We start from the raw sequence: 27,676 nt of genomic DNA, 5'->3' as shown, positions 1-27,676 counted from the left end.
GTTGAGTTGCTCAGTTTTGTCCAACTCTCTTGCAACCCCATGGACTGTAGCCCACCAGGCTCCTCTGTCCATGGGATTCTCTAGGCAAGAATACTGGAGTGGGTTGTTATTTCCTTCTCCAACACAAGATTTAGCTTATGAGAAATCAATACCCCATCATATAAAGACTTCTAAAAAAATTTTTGTTACATGAATGAATCAATAATGAGACCATTTCCTCAAAAATCATAAACTGAATGCAGAGTTATTTTCATCTTAAATAAAGCTTGGTAGATTTAAAGTAAAAGTTTCAAGAAACAGACATAGACACCGGAATAAGGCATGTCAGGTTTGGGTTACTAATTTTGCTATTCCCATATTAAATGAGTCACCCTAATTCACAGTTGGAGAGCTAGATGTGGTTATATACTAAGGCATAGTTGAAAGTTTTATAAAAGCATCATAAGCCAAAATTTAGTATCGTTATGATGGCGGTTTTAGGATTTTAATTTGACACTCTAGTCTCAAATTGTGTTTGATGTGGTTATAACCAAGGCAGTGTTGAACTGAAAATTTCAGAACAAATTCAAAGAGTTATCAGAAACATAATCAATATAAAGGCAATGTTAGGTTTTTAAAATTTGGCACCTAATTTTAAATTAGCACTTGAAATTTAACAGTGAAGTATTAGACATGCTTATAAAACAGTGTTACTGATTTTGATGTATACTTTGTGAGTACGGGTTGAGGTTCATCTATGTAGGGTTCCTGATGGAACATTTGATATGAATCCAGTCATAGAGGAGATGGTCTAACCAATTCAGATTGTTGAATATTCTCCGGAAATACTGGCAGGACTCTTTAAAGGATACGGAGAAGAGAGAATGTAGGTGGCCATGCTCTGATGGCACCTCCCATCTTGTCTCTGACCCAACCCATAAGACTCTGTGGTAGTCAGGGTGACATGTGCCCGCGAGGCACACTCGGACTGCTGTTTGGGGTCATCTTCCAGGGCTATGTGGGAAGAGAAGACTAATGGGAAGACATTTCTTCTAAGTTCAATCTGAACATTCTTAGAGAATATCACAATGGCTTGCTTTCAGGTTTTTAAAAATAATTTTCCATTTTCATGTATTTACTTCTGATTTTGTATATTTACAAGTTAATTTTATTTTGTTTGTAGTTACTAGGGTCTGAATCTTGTGGTATTAATACTCCATGATTCAAATGAGCAAAAACGTGCTTCCTGTTACAAAATGGGGAGTGAATAATATAGAAAAGTAATATTTTCCTCATAGGACCATTCCATTTTGTACAGTCTCTTGAATTCTAATTCCCACCTGTTCATGGGCTATAACTTTAGTAATATTTTCTCAAAGTAGATTTTGCAAGTCTATTTTTCTTGATCTAAAGACATAAAGCTCAAAGTTCTTCTTGGAAAGAGAATTAAAAACATTTTAGTTACCCTTATCACTTAGAAAATCACATGTCAGTCAAAACTTACATGTCATACTGAAAAAGCAAAACTCAGATGCTGTCTGCTCTTGAGAGATTTCTTTGCAGTTACACAACCCACCAGGTATTTGAAGCCCATGAGTAATGTGCTTCTCCTTTGTTTGTACAATTGTTCTTGGTTGGAAGGACATGCAGAGGAAGTGGTGAGTGGTAACATCCCTGCCTGGAAGGAGCCCTAAGAAGTGCCTGAACTGTACCTTTCTGTTTGCTCCTCTTCCCTGTGGAGTAAGTGGGGAGAAAGAGTTTGGGCCAGGAAGCAATTGCTTATTTTATTCTCCTTCATTTGTATGTCCTGTCTGGGGATTTGGCAAAAAAAAAAAAAAAAAAAAAAAACCTCATTCTCTGACCTTGTTTTGAATGCCCTGGTGTTGATATATTTTCCCACATTCCAGAGGAAAAAAATTAGAATGCTAAAAAGTAAAAGTGTAAGAAGTCAAAAAAGATGAGGTGTGGGCATACTAAGTGGAGGTCCAGTCCTTTAAAACATTACTGGCAGAAGTAGACTTAAAACAGGGTTTAAAGTTAGATAGACCTGAGTTTAAATTCTACTTCTCAATGTATGACAAAACCACTACAATATTGTAAAGTAATTAGCCTCCAATTAAAATAAATAAATTTAAAAAATAAATTCTACTTGTTTTATTATTTTGCTGAGTTACTTTGGCCAAGTTATTTAACCTCTTTAACATTCCATTTCCTCATTCGAATAAATGATAATATTAATATATCCTTCCTCAAGGATAAGTATTAGTTGAAATTGTATATGCACATTTTAGCATCAGTCAGTCAGTTCAGTCGCTCAGTCGTGTCCGACTCTTTGCGACCCTGTGAATCGCAGCACGCCAGGCCTCCCTGTCCATCACCAACTTTTAGCATAGTGAGCTCCTACTAAGTGGAAGTTAGTATTAATACATCCTAGGACAAGAAAAAAGGCATAGATAATGAAAAATGTTTCATTAAAAAATATTAATAGATGGATTATTTGTGGGCAAACAATTTAGGATTGGATTTTCAAGGAGTCATCTCTTTTACCAGGTGTAGTTAGGTTTGCTCTGCTACTAATAAGGATATATCTAGTTACCTTCTTCAACCAGAGTCAAGGGGCACAAGTTAATGAATAAGATTCAGTGTATTTACTGAGCATTCTAAATTTTATGCAATCATTTGTATACCATTTTCACAATGTTTGTCCTATTCTTAGACCATCTAGTATATGCTTTTCTTAATATTTTTCTTCAGTTTGACTCACACTTTCCTCAACTTCTTTTAAATCTCACTTAGGCAACATTAGCTATAAAATCATGGGTTTGCTATGCATGTTATATTTTTTTAATACACTCTGAAAACATACACTTGAGGAAAGTTCCTCCTATAATCCATGGGCCACTTAAAATCATCTCAAGCACCTCCAGTGCTCTGTTACTGTAGTTTGGAAAACATTGACACATGTGATTTTCCTTAGTCCTTGTAACAATTATTTGAGGCAAAAAGAGAAGGCATAATTATTCCCATTTCTAAGATGAGAAAATCAGGTTCATGGATAAAATTTTACAGCCAGTAAATTTCCAGAAATTGGCCTGGTAACTCATGGTTTCTCCATATCAACCCAATGCATCTACTGTACTGCGAATGCTTCTAAGGAAGACAAATTTAGAACTAAAAGTTTTTTTTTTTATTTAGATATGACTATTTTGGAATTTGGTGGTAATTTGAATAGCAACCAGACAGAAAATAATTAGCAAACAGAAATACTGAGAATAGATTGCCAAGTGGTGGTCGGCAGCATCTCAGATCGTTTCAGATTGGCTCAGCCTTCTAGGAGTCATGCCTGTGTAATTCCCTCCACTTGAATAACTTACTTTGAACCAATAGAATGTGGCAATTTAGAGAAGATATCATTTCCCTGATTACAAAAGTTTACAAAAGATCGTCACTTCTATCTTGCTAGAAGACTCTCTCTCCTTCTGTCTGATGAAGAAAAGTTGCCACAGGAGAGAGGAACTGAGGACAGTCTCCAGCTAAAGCCAGCAGGGAACTGAAGGCCTTTGTTCACCCTCTCTCAAGGAAATTAATCCTGCCAACAGTCAGGTATATTAACTCGGAAGCAGCGCCTTCCCTAGGTGAGGCTTCAGATGAGACCCTAGCCCTGCTGGACACTTTCACTGTGGGCTGGTGAGAAACTGTGAAGAGGAGGACCTGTCACACCATCCCCAGAATCCTGGCCCACAGGCATTTTAAGCCATTCATTTTGGAGAGGGGGTGATTTAATTGACTATTCAGCAACATGTAACATGAGTCCGTTGGGGTCCTTTTTAGAAGTGACTCAATGAGGTGGGATGTGTGTGGGTCCCAAGTGTTTGCAGTTCTAATGGATTGTGATACCCAACACTGGACACCTTTTCTACCTCTTTTATTCTCCCATTCTTTCCTCTTTGCCCTCTCTTTTTCCCTCATCTTCATTTCTTCTACTCTTTCCTATGTTTTAAATTAATAGAGCAGTTGGAAGCTTAAAGACAATAGTAACACTAAAGAGAACTCCCATCTGTAAAACATTATCATGTAACCTTGCTACAGTGCCTTGCCCTGGGCTTCATATGCAGGTTTCATGCGCCTATGTGGGAAGTACTTGACAAAGCTTCAACTCTTGCTATTATTTAATCATCATGGAGTTGTTTCATTACTGTCCATTCCATTTTGTTTTCAGTTTTCTATTTGTGAGAGTGTGTTTATTCCTTGCGGGTTTTGTATAATCATCTTTTCCCTTTTCCTCTGTGTGAGATTTATAGCACTGGCCTGTCAGTATCATTTGCTGACTTTGATGTGAAGATGGTTTTTTCTGCAGGTATCCTTTATACAAAATTAACAACGTTGAGAATGAGGAAATGACATTGCCTGCTTTACATCATAATGAGTCCCCTTGGATTTTCTATTACCACATTACCTAAAAGATTTTCACTTTTTTTTTTCTTGGCCCTACTGTGCAGTGTGTGGGTTCTTAGTTCCCTCACGAGGGATCAAACCCATGCTGTCTGCAGTGAAAGAGTGAAGTCTTAACCACTGAACCACCAGGGAAATCCCCTTCCCCTCCTTTTTCTTTTTGAAAGATTTTTACTTTTAAGCAGTGTTTACTTCTATCTCATACGAGTACTCTTGCCTGGAAAATCCCATGGGCGGAGGAGCCTGGTAGGCTGCAGTCCATGGGGTTGCAAAGAGTCAGACATGACTGAGTAACTTCACTTTCACTTTTAACTTTCATGCACTGGAGAAGGAAATGGCAACCCACTCCAGTGTTCTTGCCTGGAGAATCCCAGGGATGGGGGAGCCTGCTGGGCTGCCATCTATGGGGTCGCACAGAGTCGGACACGACTGAAGCAACTTAGCAGCAACAGCAGCAGCATATGCACGAGTTACTAAAGCGAATTAGGCAAGGACCATTCCAAGTGATTCTATCTGTATACATCCTTGAAAATAATCTGAAAGTAGTCCTTGATAAATGGGGGAGGGGTTAGTTGTGTGAAGGGACAGAGTGGGTGGTGGGGAAGGTGTATAAACAGACAAATTTGAATCATAGATTCCTCACTGTATGTCAGCAAAATTTAATAATAGCACTACTCCTAAATACACACACACATGTAAATGAATCACATAAAAACTTCCAACAAGTGCTGGCAAGTCAGATGGCAGACTCACCCCGAAACCTGTTTCTCTAATAAAAACCTTGTAATTAAAAACAAGGTTGTCCATAAATTATAACACATATAACAACAATTATATGCACTGGTACCAGACTTGATTAGAAAGCTAAAAGTTAGCTTTCTCAGGTGAATTCTTCAACTCGAGCATAGGCAACTAGCAGTTATCATCTATACTTGAACAGTGAGATGCTACTTGGTCCAAATGCTAATACCTATGGACCTTGTTCCAAAAAGAGACTGAGGTGATGCAGTTTTACTCATCTTTTAAGAGCAATACTAGTGTTTGCCGTATATTAATAAAGTTCTTACTATGTGCCAGATACATTGTTAGGCATTGAATGTGCTATCTCAGTTTATCTTCTTTAAAGTCAGAGAACAGTTTACCATGTTTTATTTATATAAAACTGAGGCTTAAAGTGGTTTACTGATTTTGCTAAGTTTACACAAGCAATGAGTGAGCAAGTCAGGGTTTGGATCTAAGTCTGCCTGATTCCTCAAAGGTACTCTTTCCATCCAAGTTGTGGCCTTGATAAAGGACATGAAATTAGTGAATATATTAGTGAATATATATGTATAGCATATGGCTGTGGCCTTACACCAGACCCTATTGAATGTACTGTAGATTGGATGTGCGTGCTAAGTCACTTCAGTCGTGTCTGACTCTTTGTGACCCTATGGACTATAGCCTGCCAAGTTCCTCTGCCTATGGGATTCTCTGGGCAAGAATGGTGGAGTAAAAGGCCTTTTCTCTGTTTGGTTCAGTTCAGTCTCTCAGTTGTGTCCGACTCTTTGCGAACCCATGAACCACAGCACGCCAAGCCTTCTTGTCCATCACCAACTCCCGGAGTCCACCCAAACCCATGTCCATTGTGTTGGTGATGCCATCCAACCATCTCATCCTCTGTTGTCCCCTTCTCCTCTTGCCCTCAATCTTTCCCAGCATCAGGGTCTTTTCAAATGAGTTAGCTCTCTGCATCAGGTGGCCAAAGGACTGGAGTTTCAGCTTCAACATCAGTCCCTCCAATGAACACCCAAGACTGATCTCCTTTAGGATGGACTGGTTGGATCTCTTTTCAGTCCAAGGGACTCTTAAGAGTCTTCTCTAACACCACAGTTCAAAAGCATCAATTCTTCTGCGCTGAGCTTTCTTTATAGTCCAACTCAAAATTCTCCAAGCCAGGCTTCAGCAATATGTGAACCGTGAACTTCCAGATGTTTAAGCTGGTTTTAGAAAAGGGAGAGGAACCAGAGATCAAATTGCCAACATCTGCTGGATCACTGAAAAAGCAAGAGAGTTCCAGAAAAACATCTATTTCTACTTTATTGACTATGCCAAAACCTTTGACAGTGTGGATCACAATAAACTGTGGAAAATTCTTCAAGAGATGGGAATACCAGACCTCCTGACCTGCCTCTTGAGAAACCTATATGCAGGTCAGGAAGCAACAGTTAGAACTGGACATAATCTCTGACAAGTCACCCAGGTTTGCTGAGTTTTTGTTTTCAAATTGACAAACACTATCATCTCAATTAGTCATTAGCTAATATGCCTTTCATATTTAAATATTATTCTTCTAGTCTATAGATTCATCTACTCAGGTGCACCAAGCTAACAAGCCTAAGGCAAGTGAACCCTGTAATGTGGGATGCTGTTCCTTTGGAGTTGCCCTGTGGCAGGGGGTCAGTGTCTGAGAATGGATGGAAGTTCCCTGAAACTATAGCACTATTTTTTCATTGTGTTTCTCTCTCTCTTTCTCTTCTAGGTGCCCAGTGTGGTAAGATGTCCTGTGAGAACCTGAAGTGTGAAGGAGCTGAAAGCGGGTCTGGGAAGGATGTGAAAGAATTCCTTGATAAAATTCAGGTTCTAAATTTTGGAAACACAAATATGCTTTCCCCAACTGAGTTTTTAAGGAGTGGAAGAAAGATCTATGCACAGGCAGAATGCCCTAAATTGATTGCAGTGTACTCCCATTTCTTAGAATTTCATAATTCTCCAAAAGTATTTATTATACTCAACCTTTTAAAAATACTTAATGGCATACTGCATTGCAGAAGTTGGCCAAATTGTTCTCTTAAAGGCCAAATAGTAAACTCTTTACCCTTTGTGGGCCAGATACTCAATTTTGCTGTTACAGCACCAAAGCAACCATAGATAATACAGAAATGAATGAGAATGTTTGCATTTCAGTATAGCTTTATCTACAAAAACAGACAGCAGGACAGATTGGACAGAAGGGTCACAGGTTGCTGACTCCTGGTATAGTGGAGACAGTTCAGGGGGAATCTGAGTATGGCTCTTTCACTCTAACTAGGGGGAGAAGGCAATGACACCCCACTCCAGTACTCTTGCCTGGAAAATCCCACGGTGGAGGAGCCTGGTCGGCTGCAGTCCATGGGGTCGCTAAGAGTCAGACACGACTGAGTGACTTCATTTTCACTTTTCACTTTCATGCATTGGAGAAGGAAATGGCAACCCACTCCAGTATTCTTGCCTGGACAATCCCAGGGATGGGGAAGCCTGGTGGGCAGCTGTCTATGCGATCGCCCAGAGTTGGACACGACTAAAGTGACTTAGCAGCAGCAGCAGCAGTATTCTTGGGAAAGATATTTAATTTAGATTTGATGTAGCTTTCTTACCTGTAAAATTGGAAAAATAAAACCTACTTCACAGACTATTATGAAGATTAAGCTACATAGCTAAATACAGCAAACTGGCACCTAATAACTGCTTAATAAATGGTAACTATAATTATTATCATCATCACAGTACTATTATTTTAATTTCTCTTAGTTTTTTTTTTTTTCCCAGTTGTTTCAGCAGTCTAACTAATGTATTTACAGCAAACCAATAAATGCTGTTGAGGGCAGTTGGAACTGTGTTTTGCTTGTTCACCATTGAAAATTCTTCTACTGGAACTGGAATGTTGCTTAAGAGAGTGTTGGTGCTTATTTCATACTTACTGAGCTAATACCATTCTCTCTTAGTTCTAGTTTCTCTGCCTCAAGATCTTTGAAAACAATTGTATAGGAATGGGTATAGATGTGCTTTTTCCCCTTTATTTTCCCTGTTGGGTAATCATGTATATGTCAATTGACACCAAACATAGCTCTCAGCTCTCCTTGTACTGCAGGCTTCTAGTGGCTGAACTCAGACCAGCCCTGGTGGCTGTGAGTGAGAGAGTCTGGGTGTGTCTGGCTTGGGCTGTGGCACCAAGGGAGGGTGGATATGCCTGTTCTACTTGTGTAACGTGGACGCTAACCAAGTGGCTGCTTCTCTGTGTATTTGCCTTTGTCTTCTCGGTGAAACATCATTGACTGATTTGAGCTGCTGGTCTGGATCCCACATCCTGTACACATGCTGTACTGGCTTTCTCTCTGTGGCGTGCAGCCTCATTTCTAGAGGTGAATTGGGCTCATAAAAGTGAGACTCTGGCTTTTTATCTTTGTGAATTTCTCTAGAAGGAGGAAAAGTGGTGATCACAGCTGAGGGTCTTGAGTCATCACAATACTCAAAGAGAATTTTTTGTCAAAGGAGAAAATTGTACAGTAAGGCAGAAATCATAGAATGGAGCCTGGGATGTTGAATCACCATGAATGTAGGGGCTATATTTAACAGATGACTTTCAGTTCCCATTATTGAAAGGATAATCAGTTCTTTTCTGTTTTTTTCTTGACCTTTTCCCCGTTCTCTCCTTTTTGTTTACCTTTCTTATAATGAAGAGTAAAGACAAATGATAACAAATATGCTGTGGGCTGGTATGGAGGCTAGATACACACTTAACATCTGAAGTTGGGTCAAAGTTCACTTTTCTTTTTGAATTAAAATTATAGTGTGCACGGGTTAATTAGATTGAATGAAGGCTTTAAACATTAATAGAGATAAAGCTTGCAAAAGTGACTCCAGAGAAAGTGTCTAAAACAACCTAGTAATACTTAAGGATAATAGTAAAAGTTTTCACACACTGTACTTTAAAACAAAATTATTTTTGGTAGGTAATATAATCCAAACACTCAAAAAATTTTTTATTAAAAATTTACTACTCAGATAGAATTTCTCATTCAGATTTCCATATCTGAACAGCTTTCAGGTTTTTTGGGTGGGATAAAGAAGAAATATGGCTTTTTGGTACACACTACACTTTAATGTAGAATTTAAGAGCTGCTACATATAGCTCAGAATCCCCTGTGGCTTTCCAGAATTAACCTCACTTCTATACTAGCCATGTCTCAATGCTTGGTGACTCTTATCCTGGCGTGTTTTGGCAGGAAAGAACTCTTCACCTGGTTTGCCTAATCTACATTGGCTTCTAGTTTCAACAGGAATTGTTTACATGCATTTAATTTTAGCTCCTGGGCTATAACATGTCATTGTTCTTTTTACTTATCCCCTCCCCTTGTACTAGAAACAGACAGGCATCTTCAGTTCCTGCTGTTCCTGTTTGGTGTGCTCCCAGGTGACTTTTAGCTTTGCCTTTTAGATTTCCTGGCACTCCAACATATTTTCCAGTTGTATTTCTTGTGTAAGAAAATATAGACTATGTCATTATAAAGGGGAGTGGAATTTGGGGAACAGTATTTAAATCATTCAGGGAACTCATGTCCTAGATTTAAGAAAAATTAAAGTATTTGGATGAACTTATCTAATTGTTCTGTATTCAATTTACAGGATACTACATTCAGTTCTTAATTTTATCTGTTCCTGTCACAATGAATCTAGAAGAAAAAAACATATATTTGGAGCTTAGTTTTATAAAAGTCATTTTTAGTAGAATTACTTTTATTAATTTTTTCTTATTTAGGGGAAAAAGCATTCCCCAGAAAAATAATAATGAACTTTGGACAAACAATGTTTTCCTAAGTGTAAGTACTCCATGAAAATTGAAAGTACCCAAAACAATCTTGTACAAGTGCTTTGAAAAGTCTCTTGCACAGCTCAATTTCTTTATAGTACTTAGTCATATTTCTGAATGATTTTCTAGAAACAATTATTTGGGGACAAAAAGTTTAACGATGTACAAAGACATAACTTTAGAAGGAAATAGATTTATGATTGTGTACTTCTACACTAGGACAGACATAAAATTGAGTACTTTTTAAAATACAATTTTCATGTCAATTGTTGAGACAAAGAAATGCAATACACTGTAGGAGGTAATAGTTTGCCACCTAGAGGAGAGATATGAAACAACAGTCCTGCAAACAACTTCAGCCGAATTCATTCCTTAATTATTTACTCATTTAATTATCAGAAAATAAGTATCTACTAGGCTTAATAATGGCACCCACTCCAGTGCTCTTGCCTGGAAAATCCCATGGACAGAGGAGCCTGGTGGGCTGCAGTCCATGGGGTCGCGAAGAGTCGGACACGACTGAGCGACTTCACTTTCACTTTTCATGTTCATGCATTGGAGAAGGAAATGGCAACCCACTTCAGTGTTCTTGCCTGGAGAATCCCAGGGACGGGGGAGCCTGGTGGGCTGCCGTCTATGGTGTCGCACAGAGTCGAACACGACTGAAGCGACTTAGCAGCAGCAGGTTTAATTATTGTGACAGTACATATTTGATAAGCTTCTAAAGAGTTATGAGCTCAAAGAAGCCACAAAGTGCATCTTACTTTAATTGCATGGCTGCTTCTTTTTAAAGTCTTATATTTTTAAGACTATAACTCAAATATCTGGACAACCCCAAATATCATATTTGTGATATGTTACTTTTAGCTCTTGGGATATCTTTATTGGTTTTTACTCATCCCACTGTAATATCTACAGTGTAGATACTGGTGGCTTCTCTGTACAAATTAGGAAATGTAGCCTGAGAGAAATTAAATAACAAGTTTAAAGTGTTACAGCTGTTTCATTATAGTGCCAGTGTGACTCCAGAGTGACATCACCCTGCTCAATTCTAGTCCAATCCAGATGCTCACAAACTATCAGATTGTATCTGGGGTGTGGGCAGTGCTTATGGGTTGAAAAGGAGATCATGGCCAGCATTGGACTGTCAAGAAAGCAAGCTGGGAGAAGCTTGATGAAGTCAACGAACTAGTCAGAATATAGATGGTAGGATTGCTCATATATATTGGTCATATAAATAGATTCCTTGTTCATTCCAAATAATCAACTTCTAAATATCCCTGAGTTAGTCCAGTCTAGGCCAAAGTAAATAGAAGGCTGTGACAGCTGGTGTGCATGATCACCCCCTTTGGAGCTGGGTATCTAATATCATTAAAAACCACATCTCATGCAATATAGAGATATACACTTTATAAATGAATAAAACATCAAGCTCTTTTGCTGTCTGATTCAATGTTGTTATCATTTCTGTCAAGTAGACAGGCCATGCTGATTATGTAGATGTGGAAACTGAAATACAAGAGGTTCCCCGAATTCAATTCTGGCACCAGATAATCCTTGGTGCTGGAACCAGTCCCTAGGTTTTTGAGGTCAACCCGGCATATTTCTATCATTTCTCATCGCCAGTAGAACTGGCTTTGCTTTCTCTGACTTTTCTTAGTCACTTCTGTGGTTTTATACCATTCCCTCCTTGTCATTAAATAACTCTAAAGGCAAGGCAGAAATTCTCATGAAAACAGAAAACAGTGTACTAGAAAGGCTGGCCTTACAAGAGATAAAACAGAGATAAGGAGAAGGCTTGCTGTGAAGTGGTGTCCATTGCTGCAAAGGAGAAAATGGATATATTGGGAGGAAAGGAAAAGAGAGAAAATGAAAACCTCTGAATTAGTTCTGAAGTAGTGAGGAGAACAAATGTTATTTGTATATCTGAAAACAGGTATCATCTGGAGGAGTTGCATCTAAGGTGAACAAAAGTGTAATTGTAGAAATTGTCTAGCTGTTGAGATTCTACTGGGAACCATTTTTCAAAGTAAAGAAAACTCTGATCAACCTCCAGTTTGTTTATGGAGAGGACTTTGCCCAGCTATACCCAGAAAACTTAAGAATATCATACCAGCACAACCCTGAGACAAATTGTGTTTACCAAGGGGATTTTCTTAAAGAGAAACATTAAGAAACATAAAATTTGTTTAATTCTGCTGCAGGAACATGTGATGAGTGCATGATGACTTTCTATTGTAGACTGGCAAGACTTAACCTTTCTGCATCTTCTGCTCAGGCAGGAAGGAAAGCGTTTTCTTAGGGTTTTGAACTTACTTCAGTTGAAATCTAACTGAAAAAGGCAGCACCAAAGACTATATCTTACTTATTTTGTATCATTCTCTCTACCTAACAATGTTTTTTTTGTGTGTGTGATGATTAATAAAGGGTGCTGTATTTTATTTCATTATTTATATTTAGAAATAATATCCAGATATTGTTATTCAATAAATTTGAGCGATTTTAATAAAGACATCTGAGGACAATTTACATTCAAAAATCGGTTCAATTTGACTTAAACTCACAGGCTCCAAAGCAACTGTTTTCTGTTTGAAAAAAATTCAAAAATCACCCAGAAGCAATGACCCTGATCCCCATGCTTTTTTTTATGTATGGTTAAAGTTCAAATTTCTCAACATACCATAATCTCAGTGTAGCTGGCCAAATTCCATGGTGGATAATTAGATCTAGCCTAGCAGGGCAGATTTGAGGGAAGAGAGCAGTCACACTGTACTTCTGGTAATCTATGAGCCAAGTTTACTGTGTTTGACATGAGTAGTTGGACTCTCCTCACTTGCTGACTGGACTAGCCCAGCAGGTTCTGAAGGTGAGATCACTGCTTGGCTCTCTCATTGCCAGGCCTGGTAGGCGGAAGAAGACATGAAATAAATGGACTGGCTCTGGATTTCAGAAATTCTCTTTCCTATTTCCTCTCCCAAACCCTTTCTTCTGCCAACTCTCTAGGGACTGAAGCACTCATTTACAAATGCATGCATTCATTCATCCAACAAATATTTACTAAGAATCTATAATGTGTCAGGCACTGATCTAGGCTCTAGAAATATAATATATATATGTACATACATATATATATATATATATAATCAGACATTTCCTGCCTTTAAGGACTTATAAATTAATAATTGCAATACTCAGTGAAAAATAATAATTCAAGTCTTTTAAAAAGCAGAAAGTGCACAAAGGTATGGCATAGAAGTGTATTTATAGATGGGAACTCATTAAATTTACAGATATGTGAACCTGTTTTTCCGTTCCACTGTGCATTCAGGGTAAGCCCTACCTTGCCTTCTATATTCAGAGGCTGCTGCTGGAAGCACCACTCTCAAGCTCCACCCACACTGTTTTTGAGTGTCTTCCATGTGTTGTCCCACAAGTACTCAGACCCAGTAGTAAGATTAAAGAATTTTACTATGATATTCACTTTGACCTTATCATGTTAAAGAATAGAAAAGAGGTTATGATTGAACTTCTCAAAAAGCCTTTATGTTTCAGCAAGAGTCTCTGAAGTCTCTTTTGTTGCATAAGCATATAAGGATTGATGTTAAATGATATGTTTATAAACTCCCCTAATCAATTGAATCATAGTCTTTATGGTTGGGTAATGTGTTGCCTTTCTTATGACATGTATACATGCTTTGAAAATCTATTTACAATAGAGTTTTTATGCTATTCCTATTAATAGGCTCTCATTGTAATACTATTATAACACTCTTTATATAGAGGTTTTAATTCAGCCTGTTTCTTTCAGTTTTAGCTTCCTCCCTGACCAATTGTGCAGGGCTATCAGGTCTGCATTATGATTATGAAGCCTTAGGTTATTTGTTGGTATAATATCCACATTAATCATTCATTCAACAAAAAATTATTGAATGCTACTATGTACTTAGACTTTTCAAACCAGTCCATCCTAAAGGAAATCAGTCCTGAATATTCATTGGAAGGACTGATGCTGAACCTGAAACTCCAATACTTTGGCCACCTGATGCGAAGAACTGATTCATTTGAAAGGACCCTGATGCTGGAAAAGATTGAAAGCAGGAGGAGAAGGGGAGGACAGAGGATGAGATGGTTGGATGGCATTACCAACAGGATGGACATGAGTTTGAGCAAGCTCCGGGAGCTGGTGATGGACAGGGTGGCCTGGTGTGCTGCAGTCCATGGGGTCGCAAAGAGTCAGACACGACTGAGCAACTGAACTGAACTGAATGTGCTTAGACTTTTCCAATGTTGTGAAGAGTGAGTGGTTAAAAGTTTCCCTACATGTATTAGAAAGTTAAGATTTTTTTATCCCATGCATTTTAAACATTGGTAAAGTGAAAAGTAAAGTCACTCAGTCGTGTCTGACTCTTTGCAACCACATGGACTATACAGTCCATGGAACCTTCTAGGCCAGAATACTGGGGTAAGTAGCCTTTCCCTTCCCCAGGGGATCTTCCCAATCCAGGGATTGAGCCCAGGTCTCCCACATTGCAGCTGAGCCACAAGGGAAACAATGGTAAAGACTGTCTCCTATTCACAGGTTTTCTCAATAGTAAGAAATCCTTGGTGTTGAATAAGGTATGACTCACAGTTTAAGCCCTTTCCATATTCACTGCCTTTTTATTTTTCTCCAGTAAGAGCTATCTGAATAAGCGGAATGGTCTGATCAAAGACACACACAGAGTTTTAATTATCTTCCAATTTAGGTAGCTTTCAGTCATTGAGCACATATTAATGTACTGACATAGATGAAGACTGAATTTTCCCTCAAGAGGTCTGTAATCTAGGATATGAGAGATTTGTTTCTTTCAAAATGTGACACTCCTTCCTCACTCCTCAGATTGTGAAAGTTCTTGTTTATGCATTGTTTCCCAAACTTCAGTTGTTGCTCATAATTTTGCTGTATTCACATACCGCATACCACCTGTACAATTGTGCTTCTGAAAATACTGTTTTTTTACTTAATGAAATTTATTTAATAATAATAATAATTGTTAAATCACTAGGTTAATGTGCTAGCTGTACAATTTTCAAATGTACTTTAATATATATCAAGCTAAGTTGCTTCAGTTGTGTCTGACTCTTTGTGACCCCATGGACTGGAGCCCACCAGGCTCCTCTGTCCATGGGATTCTCCAGGCAGGAATACTGGAGTGGGTTGCCATACTCCCCTCCAGGGTATCTTCCCGACCTAGGGATCGAACCCGTGTCTCTTATGCCTCTTGCCTTGGCAGGCAGGTTCTTTACCATTAGCACCATCTGGGAAGCCCTAATAGGACTTCTAAATTGAATTTTGTGTGTGTGTGTGTATCCCCAGATCTTCTCAAGGGCTCTTAGTACTAGATGTGTTGTACCTTGGGAAGCTTTACATGTAGGAATTACCTTTGAAAGTGAGGAATGGCAGAAAAAAATAAAATGCATAAATAATGATAATAACCATAGCAGTGGTAACAAGAGCTATTATTTATTAAAGGTTTTACATGGTCATTTAATTTTATTTTACTTAATCTCTGCAATTCTCACAGCCATGTCTATCACAACGTGAAATAAAAAGGCAGGAAAGAGAGAATAGTGGAAGTGAAGCTTCATTTTGCCTAGAGCAGCTATAGCTAATAATATGCATCATAATATTTTAGTATTTATTCTTTATTTAGATGAGATTTCGTACCTGATTATTTTATGAAAATTGGAGTGTGATGGTGGTAGATTAAAACTCTTTTAATCAAATATATTTGCTATGTTTGTTAGTCAAATGGAATAATAATCACAGAAAAAGGGTGTTAGTGTCAATTAAACCCATTCTACAAATGCAGGGAGAAATCAGATTAAAACAGTTTTCTTTATATATATTTTTTTGGCTAATAGTTTTTTGTTTCTCCAGTTGCTCCAGTGAGAATACTTTTGTCGTACTGAACCAAGGCATTTGTTCAAAAACCTCTGCATTCTCTGGTACAGTGCCTAACTTATTAAAGGCAAAATTCTTCTCTCTCTCTGCTAAAAAATAGTGAAATAAATATTTTTTATAAACATATTACAAAATATTAAATTTGAAGGAGACCTGAGGAGACTAAGACAACTCCTTCACTTTATGGAAGGCAAAAAAGTTCAAACCTGGCAATAATTAGAAAAAATTTCCCGTGTTTGCATAATTGCTATTTCCATCCTCTTATAACATACACATGTTCTATTTGCATACCTGAATTTCTAATATATTGTGAATTCCCAGCACAAACCATCCTTGTTTCTTACCTGAATTTTCAGCAGAATTCCTTGTATTTAGTGGGTCTGAAAGAATTTATTTTTGGTTAGCTAAATTGTATAATATACCCCATAAAGCTTGCTTTTTAATTCTTCTTTGACATAAGCTTTCTAGATACTTAAACCTCATTCAATTATTTATCTTCCTTATAAAAGTGTAAAAGATGTGTATTTGAGAGATACTTTGGTGTGAAATGTACTATAAGAAGTATTGCATTTCCAGAGGTCTGTTTTAACCTTTAAAGTTCAATGCATCTTCCTTTTTAATCCTCAAAACTGCTTTTCTTTTAAAAAAATAGCTTGATGGAATATAACATGCTTCTCCTATCTCCCCCTTCTTCCTATGCCCTTTTCACTACCAGTTTTTTTTTTTCTCCTAGTCTTCTTGGCACTTGGAAGACTTTTTCTGCCAGATGAGTCAGTTAGAGTGGAAAATTTTAACCTGCATTTTCTTTATTGGCTGGGAAAAGAGGCTTGAAGGCAAAGATGCTTGAATTTGCTTCATTAGGTTCTTCGTACCACCCTCCTGACCCTCTCCTGAGAATACCACTTTATATTCAAGTTGGAAAACACCAAATCATCTGCCACTGTGCAGAAAAATCACCTGATCTTGAAATCACAAGATCAATACTCAATTTAGAAAGTTTTTTTTTGAAGAATAAGAAAAATGTTATTGATTTACTTGTGTGTGTGCATTTTTCTAATTCCACAAAGAATTTAAGGAGGTTTTACAAACACTAATAATACTGTAGGATCAAGAGTGGAAAGGAAAAAATATGTATATTTTTCAAAAAGAGAAAAGGAAAATAGGAGAATTGTTAAGTCGAAAGTAAATTGTATTCTAGCACAGAGTAGCTATCAGCTGTCTAGTGTTCATTATAAGTAGAACACAACACTATCTAATCAAAATATGCAGTCTAATATAATATGTGCCCACTGTTTTGAATCTGTTTAGATTTGGTAGACGTAGAAATTGAAGCTTGAGCTGGTTGATTTATTGAACTCCACACTGCTAATTAATGGTGGAAACAGGCTTTTGAATCCAAAGCAATCTATGGCTTGCTTTTTTGCAGAGGTATTTATTATTAGTAATGGTGATACACCATACTATCTTAGCAAATATACAAATAAATTAGCCGCATTAAATCAGTCAATTTTTTTCCATAACTGTTAATGCTTAAGAAGTACAATAGGTTGGAGATTCAGTAATTGTTGGGTACTGGTGGTAGTTGTGGTTTTGATGGAGGAAGTAGTAAAATACACAGGTTGCCCTGCTCTTTCCTGTAGTGCAGGTCAAAAAGTAGATCATTTAAAGACTAATGTTATCCTTGGAGGCTGTATTCTTCACCAAGATATTGGTGTTAAATAAACCATAAGGACTCAGCCATCAAGAATCTGCCTGCAACGCGGGAGCCTGGGGTTTGATCCCTGAATAGGGAAGATCCCTTGGAGAAGGGAATGCAACCCACTCCAGTATTCTTGCCTGGAGAATCCCATGAAGACAGGAGCCTGGCAGGCTACAGTCCATGGGGTCGCAAAGAGTCAGACACAACTGAGCGTCTAACACGTTTTCCTTCATATGCTGTAAATGTGAAGATACAACACTAAAAAATTCTACTATGAGGTAAATTGCTCAAAATTGTGGTTAAAGCTCTTTACAATCTCATAAATCACCATGCACATTCATTAAACACTATCTATCTATCTATATATGTATACATACACACAAATATAATACCATACTGCAATATCACAAAATCGAGCCTAAAATTAATTTGTTGGCTATATTAAATACTAAATATTTAATAGGATGCAATTTTGTTTGCACTAGACTTAAGACATAGGGAAAAAAATTGGGACAACCTGAATATTTCAGGTCTCTTGAGAAAGTATTTTGAACAGCTTCTTTACCTCCAGATAACTTTCCCTGTGGCAAATGGAAGCCATCAGAATAATTCCCTACACCTTAAAGCAACTTCAAAGTACTATAATTTGTCTCCTTGACAGCTTACTGAGCTAGATCAGACTAATGATTCAAGAAAAATGTGCTGACTCTCAATGTCTTAGGCACCATGCTAAGATATTGTGCACATCATTTAAAAATTTTAATAGCAACTCCATAAGATGTTATTATCCCCATTTTAGAGATTGAGAAACCACAGAAAGATCAGAGAAGTAAAACAATTTGCCCCAAGGCCACATCCATGACAGAGCCTGAATTTAAACCTAGACATGATGCCAAACCCCATGGACTTAACCACTGGACTGTCCCCCTGTCCTCTAAAAGAACAGCTAAGGTTGTCATGGAGACTTGACTGTGTATAGACAATTGCTTCAAGAGAGGAAAAAGGCAAGAGGATTTGGAGCATAGGTTTCGGTTCAGTTCAGTCGCTCAGTCATCTCTGACTCTTTGTGACCCCATGGACTGCAGTACGCCAGGCCACCCTGTCCATCACCAAACCCAGAGCTTGCTCAAACTCATGTCCATTGAGTTGGTGATGCCATCCAACCATCATATCCTCTATCATCCCCTTCTCCTCCTGCCTTCAATCCTTCCTAGCATCAGGGTCTTTTCAAAAGAGTCAGTTCTTCTCATCAGGTGGCTCAAGTATTGGAGTTTCAGCTTCAGCATCAGTCCTTCCAATGAATATTCAGGGGTGATTTCCTTTAGGATGGACTGGTTGGATCTCCTTGCAGTCCAAGGGACTCTCAAAAGTCTTCTCCAAAACCGCAGTTCAAAAATATCAATTCTTCGGTGCTCAGTTTTCTTTCTAGTTCAGCTCTCACATCCATACATGACTACTGGAAAAACTATAGCTTTGACTAGACGGACCTTTGTTGGCAAAGTAATGTCTCTGCTTTTTAATATGCTGTCTAGGTTGGTCATAACTCTTCTTCCAAGGAGCAAGCATCTTTTAATTTCATGGCTGCAGTTATTATCTGCAGTGAATTTGGAGTGCAAAAATAGTCTGTCACTGTTTCCATTGTTTTCCTATCTATTAGCCATGAAGTGATGGGACCAGATGCCATGATCTTAGTTTTCTGAATGTTCAATTTTAAGCCAACTTTTTCACTCTCCTCTTTTACTTTCATCAAGAGGCTCTTTAGTTCTTCTTTGCTTTCTGCCATAAGGGTGGTGTCATCTGCATATCTGAGGTTATTGATATTTCTCCTGGGAATCTTGATTCCAGCTTCTGCTTCATTCAGCCCAGCATTTCTCATGATGTACTCTGCGTATAAGTTAAATAAACAGGGTGACAATATACAGACTTGATGTACTCCTTTCCTGACTTGGAACCAGTCTGTTGTTCCATGTACAGTTCTAATTGTTGCTTCTTGACCTGCATACAGATTTCTCAGGAGGCAGGTCAGGTTGTCTGGTATTCCCACCTCTTTAAGAATTTTCCACAGTTTGTTGTGATCCACACAATCAAAGGCTTTGGCATAGTCAATAAGGCAGAAGTAGATGTTTTTCTGGAACTCTCTAGCTTTTCTGATGATCCAATGGATGTTGGTGATTTGACCTCTGGTTCCTCTGCCTTTTTTAAATCCAGCTTGAACATTTGGAATTTCACAGTTCACATACTGTTGAAGCCTGGCTTGGAGAATTTTGAGCATTACTTTGCTAGCGTGTGAGATGAGTGCAACTGTGTGGTAGTTTGAACATTTTTTTGGCATTGCCTTTCTTTGGGATTGAAATGAAAACTGACCTTTTTCAGTCCTGTGGCCACTGCTGAGTTTTCCAAATTTGCTGACATACTGAGTGCAGCACTTTCACAGCATCATCTTTTAGGATTTGAAATAGCTCAATTGGAATTCCATCACCTCCACTAGCTTTGTTTGTAATGATGCTTCCTAAGGCCCACTTGACTTCACATTCCAGGATGTCTGGCTGTAGCTGAGTGATCACACCATCGTGATTATCTGGGTCATGAAGATTTTTTTCGTATATTCTTCTGTGTATTCTTGCCACCTCTTCTTAATAGCTTTTGCTTCTGTTAGGTCCCTACCATTTCTGTCCTTTATTGTGCCCATCTTTGCATGAAATGTTCCCTTGGTATCTCTAATTTTCTTGAAGAGATCTCTAGTCTTTCCCATTCTGTTGTTTTCCTCTATTTCTTTGCATTGATCACTGAGGAAGGCTTTCTTATCTCTTCTTGCTATTCTTTGGAGCTCTGCATTCAAATGGGTATATCTTTCCTTTTCTCCTTTGCCTTTTGCTTCTCTTCTTTTCACAGCTACTTACAACCACTTTGCCTCTTTGCATTTCTTTTCCTTGGGGGTGGTCTTGATCACTGCCTCCTATACAAAGTCACAAACCTCTATCCATAGTTCTTCAGGCACTCTATCAGATCTAATCCCTTGAGTCTCTTTGTCACTTGTACTGTATAATCGTAAGGTATTTGATTTAGGTCATAGTACATCAAGGCTGTATATTGTCACCCTGCTTATTTAACTTATATGCAGAGTACATCATGAGAAACGCTGAGCTGGAAGAAGCACAAACTGGAATCAAGATTGCCGGGAGAAATATCAATAACCTCAGATATGCAGATGACACCACCCTTATGGCAGAAAGTGGAGAGGAAGTAAAAAGGCTCTTGATGAAAGTGAAAGAGGAGAGTGAAAAAGTTGGCTTGAAGCTCAACATTCAGAAAACGAAGATTGTGGCATCTGGTCCCATCACTTCATGGCAAATAGATGGGGAAACAGTGGAAACTGTCAGACTTGATTTTTCTGGGCTCCAAAATCACCGCAGATGGTGACTGCAGCTATGAAATTAAAAGATGCTTACTCCTTAGAAGGAAAGTTATGACCAACCTAGATAGCATATTGAAAAGCAGAGACATTACTTTGCCAACGAATGTCCGTCTAGTCAGGGCTATGGTTTTTCCAGTGGTCATGTATGGATGTGAGAGTTGGACTGTGAAGAAAGCTGAGCGCTGAAAAATTGATGTTTTTGAACTGTAGTGTTGGAGAAGACTCTTGAGAGTCCCTTGGACTGCAAGGAGGTCCAACCAGTCCATCCTAAAGGAGATCAGTCCTGGGATTTCTTTGGAAGGACTGATGCTAAAGCTGAAACTCCAGTACTTTGGCCACCTCACGTGAAGAGTTGACTCATTGGAAAAGACTCTGAGGCTGGGAGGGATTGGGAGCTGGAGGAGAAGGGGACTACAGAGAATGAGATGGCTGGATGGCATCACTGACTCAATGGACATGAGTTTGAGTAGATTCTGGGAGTTGGTGATGGACAGGGAGGCCTGGTGTGCTGCAATTCATGGGGTCACAAAGAGTCAGAAGCGACCGAACTGAACTGAACCGAATGGTCTAGTGGTTTTCCCTACCTCTTCAATTTCAGTCTGAATTTGGCAATAAGGAGTTCATGATCTGAGCCACAGTCAGCTCCCAGTCTTGTTTTTGCTGACTGTATAGAACTTCTCCATCTTTGGCTACAAAGAATATAATCAATCTGATTTCGGTACTGACCATCTGGTGATGTCCATGTGTAGAGTCTTCTCTTGTGTTGTTGGAAAATGGTGTTTGCTATGACCAGTGCATTCTCTTGGCAAAACTCTATTAGCCTTTGCCTTGCTTCATTCTGTACTCCAAGGCCAAATTTGCCTGTTACTCTAGGTATTTCTTGACTTCCCAGTTTTGCATTCCAATCCCCTATAATGAAAAGGACATCTTATTTTGTGTGTTAGTTCTGGAAGGTCTTGTAGGTCTTCATAGAACTGTTCAACTTCAGCTTCTTCAGCATTACTGGTCAGGGCATAGACTTGGGTTACTGTGATATTGAATGGTTTGCCTTGGAAACGAACAGAGATCATTCTGTCCTTTTTGAGATTGCATCCAAGTACTGCATTTTGGATTCTTTTGTTGACTATGATGGTTAGTCCATTTATTCTAAGGGATTCTTGCCCACAGTAGTATATATAATGGTCATTTGAGTTAAATTCACCCATTCTAGTCCATTTTAGTTCACTGATTCCTAAAATGTTGATGCTCACTCTTGCCATCTCCTGTTTGACTGCTTCCAATTTGCCTTGATTCATGGACCTAACATTCCAGGTTCCTATGCAATATTGCTCTTTACAGCACTGGACTTTACTTCCATCACCAGTCACATCCACAATTGGGTGTTGTTTTTCCTTTGGCTTTGTCTCTTCATTCTTTCTGGAGTTATTTCTCCACTCATCTGGAGCATATTGGAAACCTACCGACCTGGGGAGTTCATCTTTCAGTGTCCTATCTTTTAGTCTCCTAACATCATGTCCTTTTCATGCTGTTCATGGGTTTAAACTAGCTGAAATTGCTGAAATTGGAAGATGGAACTCTTGTATTTTAGTTATTGAGTGGAAATATACTATATTCAATGTATTTCTCTACTCTGCACACTGTCCAGGTGATAAAGGGGCTTAGGAAGTGGGGATTAAGAAATATCTCCTGTGTTTAGGCCAAGCCACGAGATTTGTGAACACTTGCCTCTTCTTTCTCCTACAATCATTCTCTCTTTTGATGAGAGGAAGAATAGCCGCATTCTGAATCAATGAAAAGACTTCTGTCTTCTTGCCAGCAGATATATGTTATCTTCACTTACAGAATTGAAAGTATACCTCAAAGGAGCATTCTCTTCGGAAGAAAGGTAATGAGATAAAAGAAAATGAATATTTTTAAAATCATGGACACCTAGGATCAAATCCTGGGGTTGATGCTTTTTAGTAGCAAAACCTACTTTACTTCTTTGAGCACTGATATCTTTTTCTGAAATTTGAGGGTGATCCAAATTACCTCCAGAGTTATAGTAAAGATATAATGCATATAATAGAGATAAACTCATGATCCTAAAAGACATAAAACAACAAGTCTTTTCATCTCTTTTATTTGTCTAAGAGCTCTTCCCTTCCCTTCTCTTCTTCTCTCCCTCTCCTCCCTTTTCTTTTCTTTCTCTTATTTTTTCTGTAGCAGTGTTTCACAAGCCCGAGTTTTGTCTATGTATATTGTTGCTACAATTTTGTATAAAGGGAGACCCTGATTCTTTGCGTGTGTTTATGTATTAATATAAGTGTCTCATCTTCACAGGTTTTAGAGGGGAGCTCTGGATGCTGGTGGATCGGTGACAAAAAGCACTTATTTTACCCCTGACCTGAGCACTGAAGAGATATCCTTTCACCACTGTTGCAAATTCATGCTTCCAAGAACTGGTGAGTTGAAAAGCTTATCCATTGTGTCTCCATTAAAGAAGATACATTGTAAAACATAACTAATAACATCAACAACAACAAAAGTAGAAACAAGGACCTACTATGTAATGCCTTCCTAAATACTTTCCCTTTAAGGAAATTTTGAGATCCAGCTTTTCTGTGGTTAGACTCTGGATAAGAAAATATTAAGCTGGAAACTCCAAAGATGATGTAAGTCATTGGGTATATTTTAGAGCTGGATTTGTTCAACAACCACTTGTCACTGCATCCTATAAATGTCTCTCTGTACTAACTCCATTGCCCCAGGCAGTCGTGTGCCTCTCTAAGACATCTCTCAGCTGTGACTTTCTCTCGGAGGGAGGGAGCTGGCCAAAGGGTGCATAGCAACCAAAGCTTCTCATTATATTGGCCCAACTCTCCTGATCCTACATTTCTCGCCATATATCTTTTTCTCCTTTTCTATTGCATAAGTCCAGTGGAATCATTTCCATTGAATTACATGGAAGAGTCTGTTCATGGGGCTAGGCTGGCAGTTCTCCATTGGATATTTAACTTTCACAATTTCATAATTTGCATATACTGTTTTCTCGAAGTCATAGTTTATTCTTAGGTCCTTTAAACTGTTAAATGTCTTTAATTGCCTCTTTCTGGTTTTACTGTTTTTTTCCCTCTGGATAATTTTTGGGGATATTTCTAGTAACCAATCCATGTCAGGGAAGCAGTAGGACAAATGATTGTGAATCATCTTGGTTGACTGAATAAGGTGTTTGAGAGAACGCTGGGGAAGTGGGCAGGTTGCAGGGGAATATGCTAAAATACTCTGTTACTCTTGTCCCAACTTTACCCCTTTGTTGTTTTGGTGGCCATTGGATCATAAGAAATATTAATGACAAATATAGTTTTGTTTGAAGATGAAAATCCTAACAGTGTTTACCTTATAGGGATATTGTAAAGGTTTAAATGAAATAATCTGTATAAGAGGTATGGCACTATGCTTTCCATTCTATAAGAACTCAATATCAGCTGTACAGCTATTATGACTCTCAATTCTGAAATTCTATTGGTCAACCTTTCTCTTAAAATAAAATCTAATAATTAGGCTAATATGTTATATGGTTCTTCCAGGGTTCAAGTGTTATTATAAAAGATAGAAACCTTTCCTGAGTCAGTACTACTTTTGAGGATAAAATTGGGATACATATTTGAAATGTATTTAACTCCAAAGAAACTATCTGAGATAACTGGTGGGAGATGGGACACAAAAACCTATTAGACATCTAAACTGAATTAATCTTAGTTGAATAAAATTCCTGAACAGCTCATTGCCACATCTGAGGAACAGTATTGGTCTAAATGAGAATGACCAGAGATTATAGAAAAAGTTCCTTCCTGCTCTTTTAAAAAACATTTGTTTATATATTGAAATATAGATGATGTACAATATAATGCTAGTTTCAGGTGTACAACATAGTGATGCTACATTTTAAATGGTTATGAAATAATCGGCCTGGCAATTCTAGTAACCATCTGTACCCCTACAAGCTTATCATAGTATACTGACAATATTCCCCATGCTGTATATTACATCCCTGTGGCTTATTTATAAGTAGAAATTTGTACATCTTCATCCTCTTCACCTATGCTTATTTTGCCCAACCTCTATTCCTTCCCCTCTTACAGCTACCCATTTGTTCTCTGCATCTATGTGTCTGTTTTCATTTCATTTGGTTTGTTAGATTTCACATATAACTGAGATCGTGGGGTACTTGTCTTTCTCTAACATTTCTCTTAACATAATACCTTGGGGTTACGAAGAGTTGGACATGATTGAACAACTTTCACTTTCACATTGGTGGATAATGCTGTAATGAACACAGGGGTGCTTATATCTTTTTGAATTAGTGTTTTTGTTTAGGTAAATACCCAGGAGTAAAATTGCTGGGTCATGTGGTAGTTCTATTTTTAATTTTTTGAAGAACCTCCATACTGTTTTCCGTAGAGGCTGTACCAATTAACAATCCCACTTACAGTGTTAAAGGTTTCCCTTTTCTCCACATCCTCATCAACACTTGTTATCTTTTGTCTTTTTGATAACAGCTGTTCTGACACATGTGAGATGATGTCTCATAGTGGTTTTGATTTGCGTTTCCCTGATGCTCATGATGTTGAGCATATTTTCGTGTGTCTATTGGCCATCTGTATGTAGTCTTTGGAAAAATGTTTATTTAGATACCCTGCCCATGTTTTATCAGGTTATTCTTTTGCTATTGAGTTGTATGAATTATATATATATATATATAATATTAACCCCATATTGGACATGGACTGTAGCCTACCAGGCTCCTCTGTCCATGGGATTTTCCAGGCAATAGTACTGGAGTGGATTGCCATTTCCTTCTCCAGGGGATCTTCCCAACCCAGGAATTGAACCCGGGTCTCCCACATTGTAGACAGATGTTTTACCATCTGAGCCACCAGGGAAGTCCTATATTGGACATAATTGTTTTGCAAATATCTTCTCCCACTCAGTAGGTGGCTTTTTCATTTTGTCAATGCTTTCCTTTGTTGAGCAACAGATTTTTTAGTTTGATGTAATACTATTTATTTATTTTGGCTTTTGTTTCCTCCTTGTCTAAAGAGACAGATCCAAAAAAATATTGCTAAGTCCAGTGTCAAAGAGTATACTGCCTATGTTTTCTCCTTGGAGTTTTATTGTCAGTTCTTATAATTGTCTCTAATCCATTTTGAATTCATTTTTGTATAGGCTGTAAAAAAGTAGTCCAGTTTCATTCTTTTGCATGTAACTGTCCAGTTTTTCCAACACCACTTATTAAAGAGGCTGTCTTTCCCCCACTGTGTAGTCTTGCCTCCTTTGGTGCAGGTTGTTTATGTGTGTGTGTTTCTGGGACTCTTTCCTGTTCTGTCTAAATGCAAACCCGTGTGGCATTTACTCAAGAAATATAGCCTTTCAGATATGAGTGTGAACCCCACAGGTCCTTTCTCGTGAAGCTTCTTTGCCGTTTCCTTTTAAAACACTCCCTCACACCACCCCCTCTCTGTGGGCCTCCATGTGGGCCTCCAGGAACCTTCAGCTCTAATACAAAGGGCGCACCAACCAGCCAGAGCACGTGGGCCAACTTTTAATAGCAACTGCAAAAAGCTGGGGCAAAAGAGAAACATGATTTCCTTTACAGGACTAAAATGGCTCTGACTAAGACCAAGGGCCCTGAAGTGAGACAGACCTGAATTTAAATACTAGTTCTAACAATGAATTTCTTCCTAAACTTAGGCATAATGTATAATATTATTAAATGATACATATTTCATGGGATCATAATGAAGAAGAAGTGAAGTCATATTTATAAAGAGCTTCGTAGATTGGCCAGCATATAGTAAACATTTAGTAATCAGTAGCCATTATTATATTTTCCTCAAAATATTTTGTTTGTCAGCAATCATGAAAGTCAGTCTTTGTATAGATCCCATGACTAGGACTTGGCGAAGAAAAATGGTCTGAACAATTTGGACAATTATCTTTCTCCTTAGGATCAAGAGAGGCATTTTTTTTTCTTAAATATCCAAATGGTCCATGTCACTTTACTTATCCAGGGACTTGCCACATCTATACCTCACTTTTATGCAATGGGAAACATTTAAAAACATGTATATACACACATATACTTAGGTATTAATATAATATATGAATATACTTTCTGTAACATTTTGCTCATCTGTTCTCTCCAATGACTGTAACCCTGTGAGGTAGGTTTTATATTATTCTATTTTATGATTAAAGGAAAAAAGAAGCAACTTGGCCAGGCCACAGCCTTGCAGCTGATTAGGGATAGAGCTGGTGTGTCCTGACCCCTTTCCAGTTTTTTTCCTTTGTACTGCTCCATTGACCATGGAAACGAAATGCACTGGAGCTTGGCTGCCAGAGATGTTTCAGCTGATAGGTAACCAAAGGAAACAGCATGGCTGAAATCCAGTTAAAAGTTAAAATCCCGTTGGGCAGTTCTTAACTGACGACAGGAATTGCTGTCACATCCCTGTCTAGCCACTTTGCAAACAGTGGGGATGTTAGCAAGAGCTAGCAGTGAACGGTGAATGCTTCCTAAGGGAGCTGTGATTGCTT

The 27,676-nt window shown here is 38.3% G+C and overlaps 1 long non-coding RNA gene across 2 annotated transcripts in view; it reads left to right on the top strand.

Annotated features, from left to right (window-relative positions):
- The window catches only part of LOC129649918 (uncharacterized), a 61,205-nt gene that overhangs the window by 20,353 nt on the left and 13,176 nt on the right, over nucleotides 1–27,676 (top strand). Inside the window, exons 2-3 of one of the 2 annotated variants that reach the window (XR_008713432.1) lie at nucleotides 6,953–7,050; nucleotides 23,420–23,541. This is a non-coding gene — a long non-coding RNA (uncharacterized LOC129649918). Of the gene's footprint in view, nucleotides 1–6,952; nucleotides 7,051–22,819; nucleotides 22,983–23,419; nucleotides 23,542–27,676 lie in introns of those variants that run through there. The other variant, XR_008713433.1, reaches the window with a different exon arrangement.

The sequence above is a fragment of the Bubalus kerabau genome, chromosome 4 (genome assembly GCF_029407905.1).
Source record: "Bubalus kerabau isolate K-KA32 ecotype Philippines breed swamp buffalo chromosome 4, PCC_UOA_SB_1v2, whole genome shotgun sequence".
Classification (NCBI taxonomy): Eukaryota; Metazoa; Chordata; class Mammalia; order Artiodactyla; family Bovidae; genus Bubalus; species Bubalus kerabau.
The sequence above is the reverse complement of the archived record's forward strand: the minus strand, read 5'-3'. Positions and strand labels throughout refer to the sequence as shown.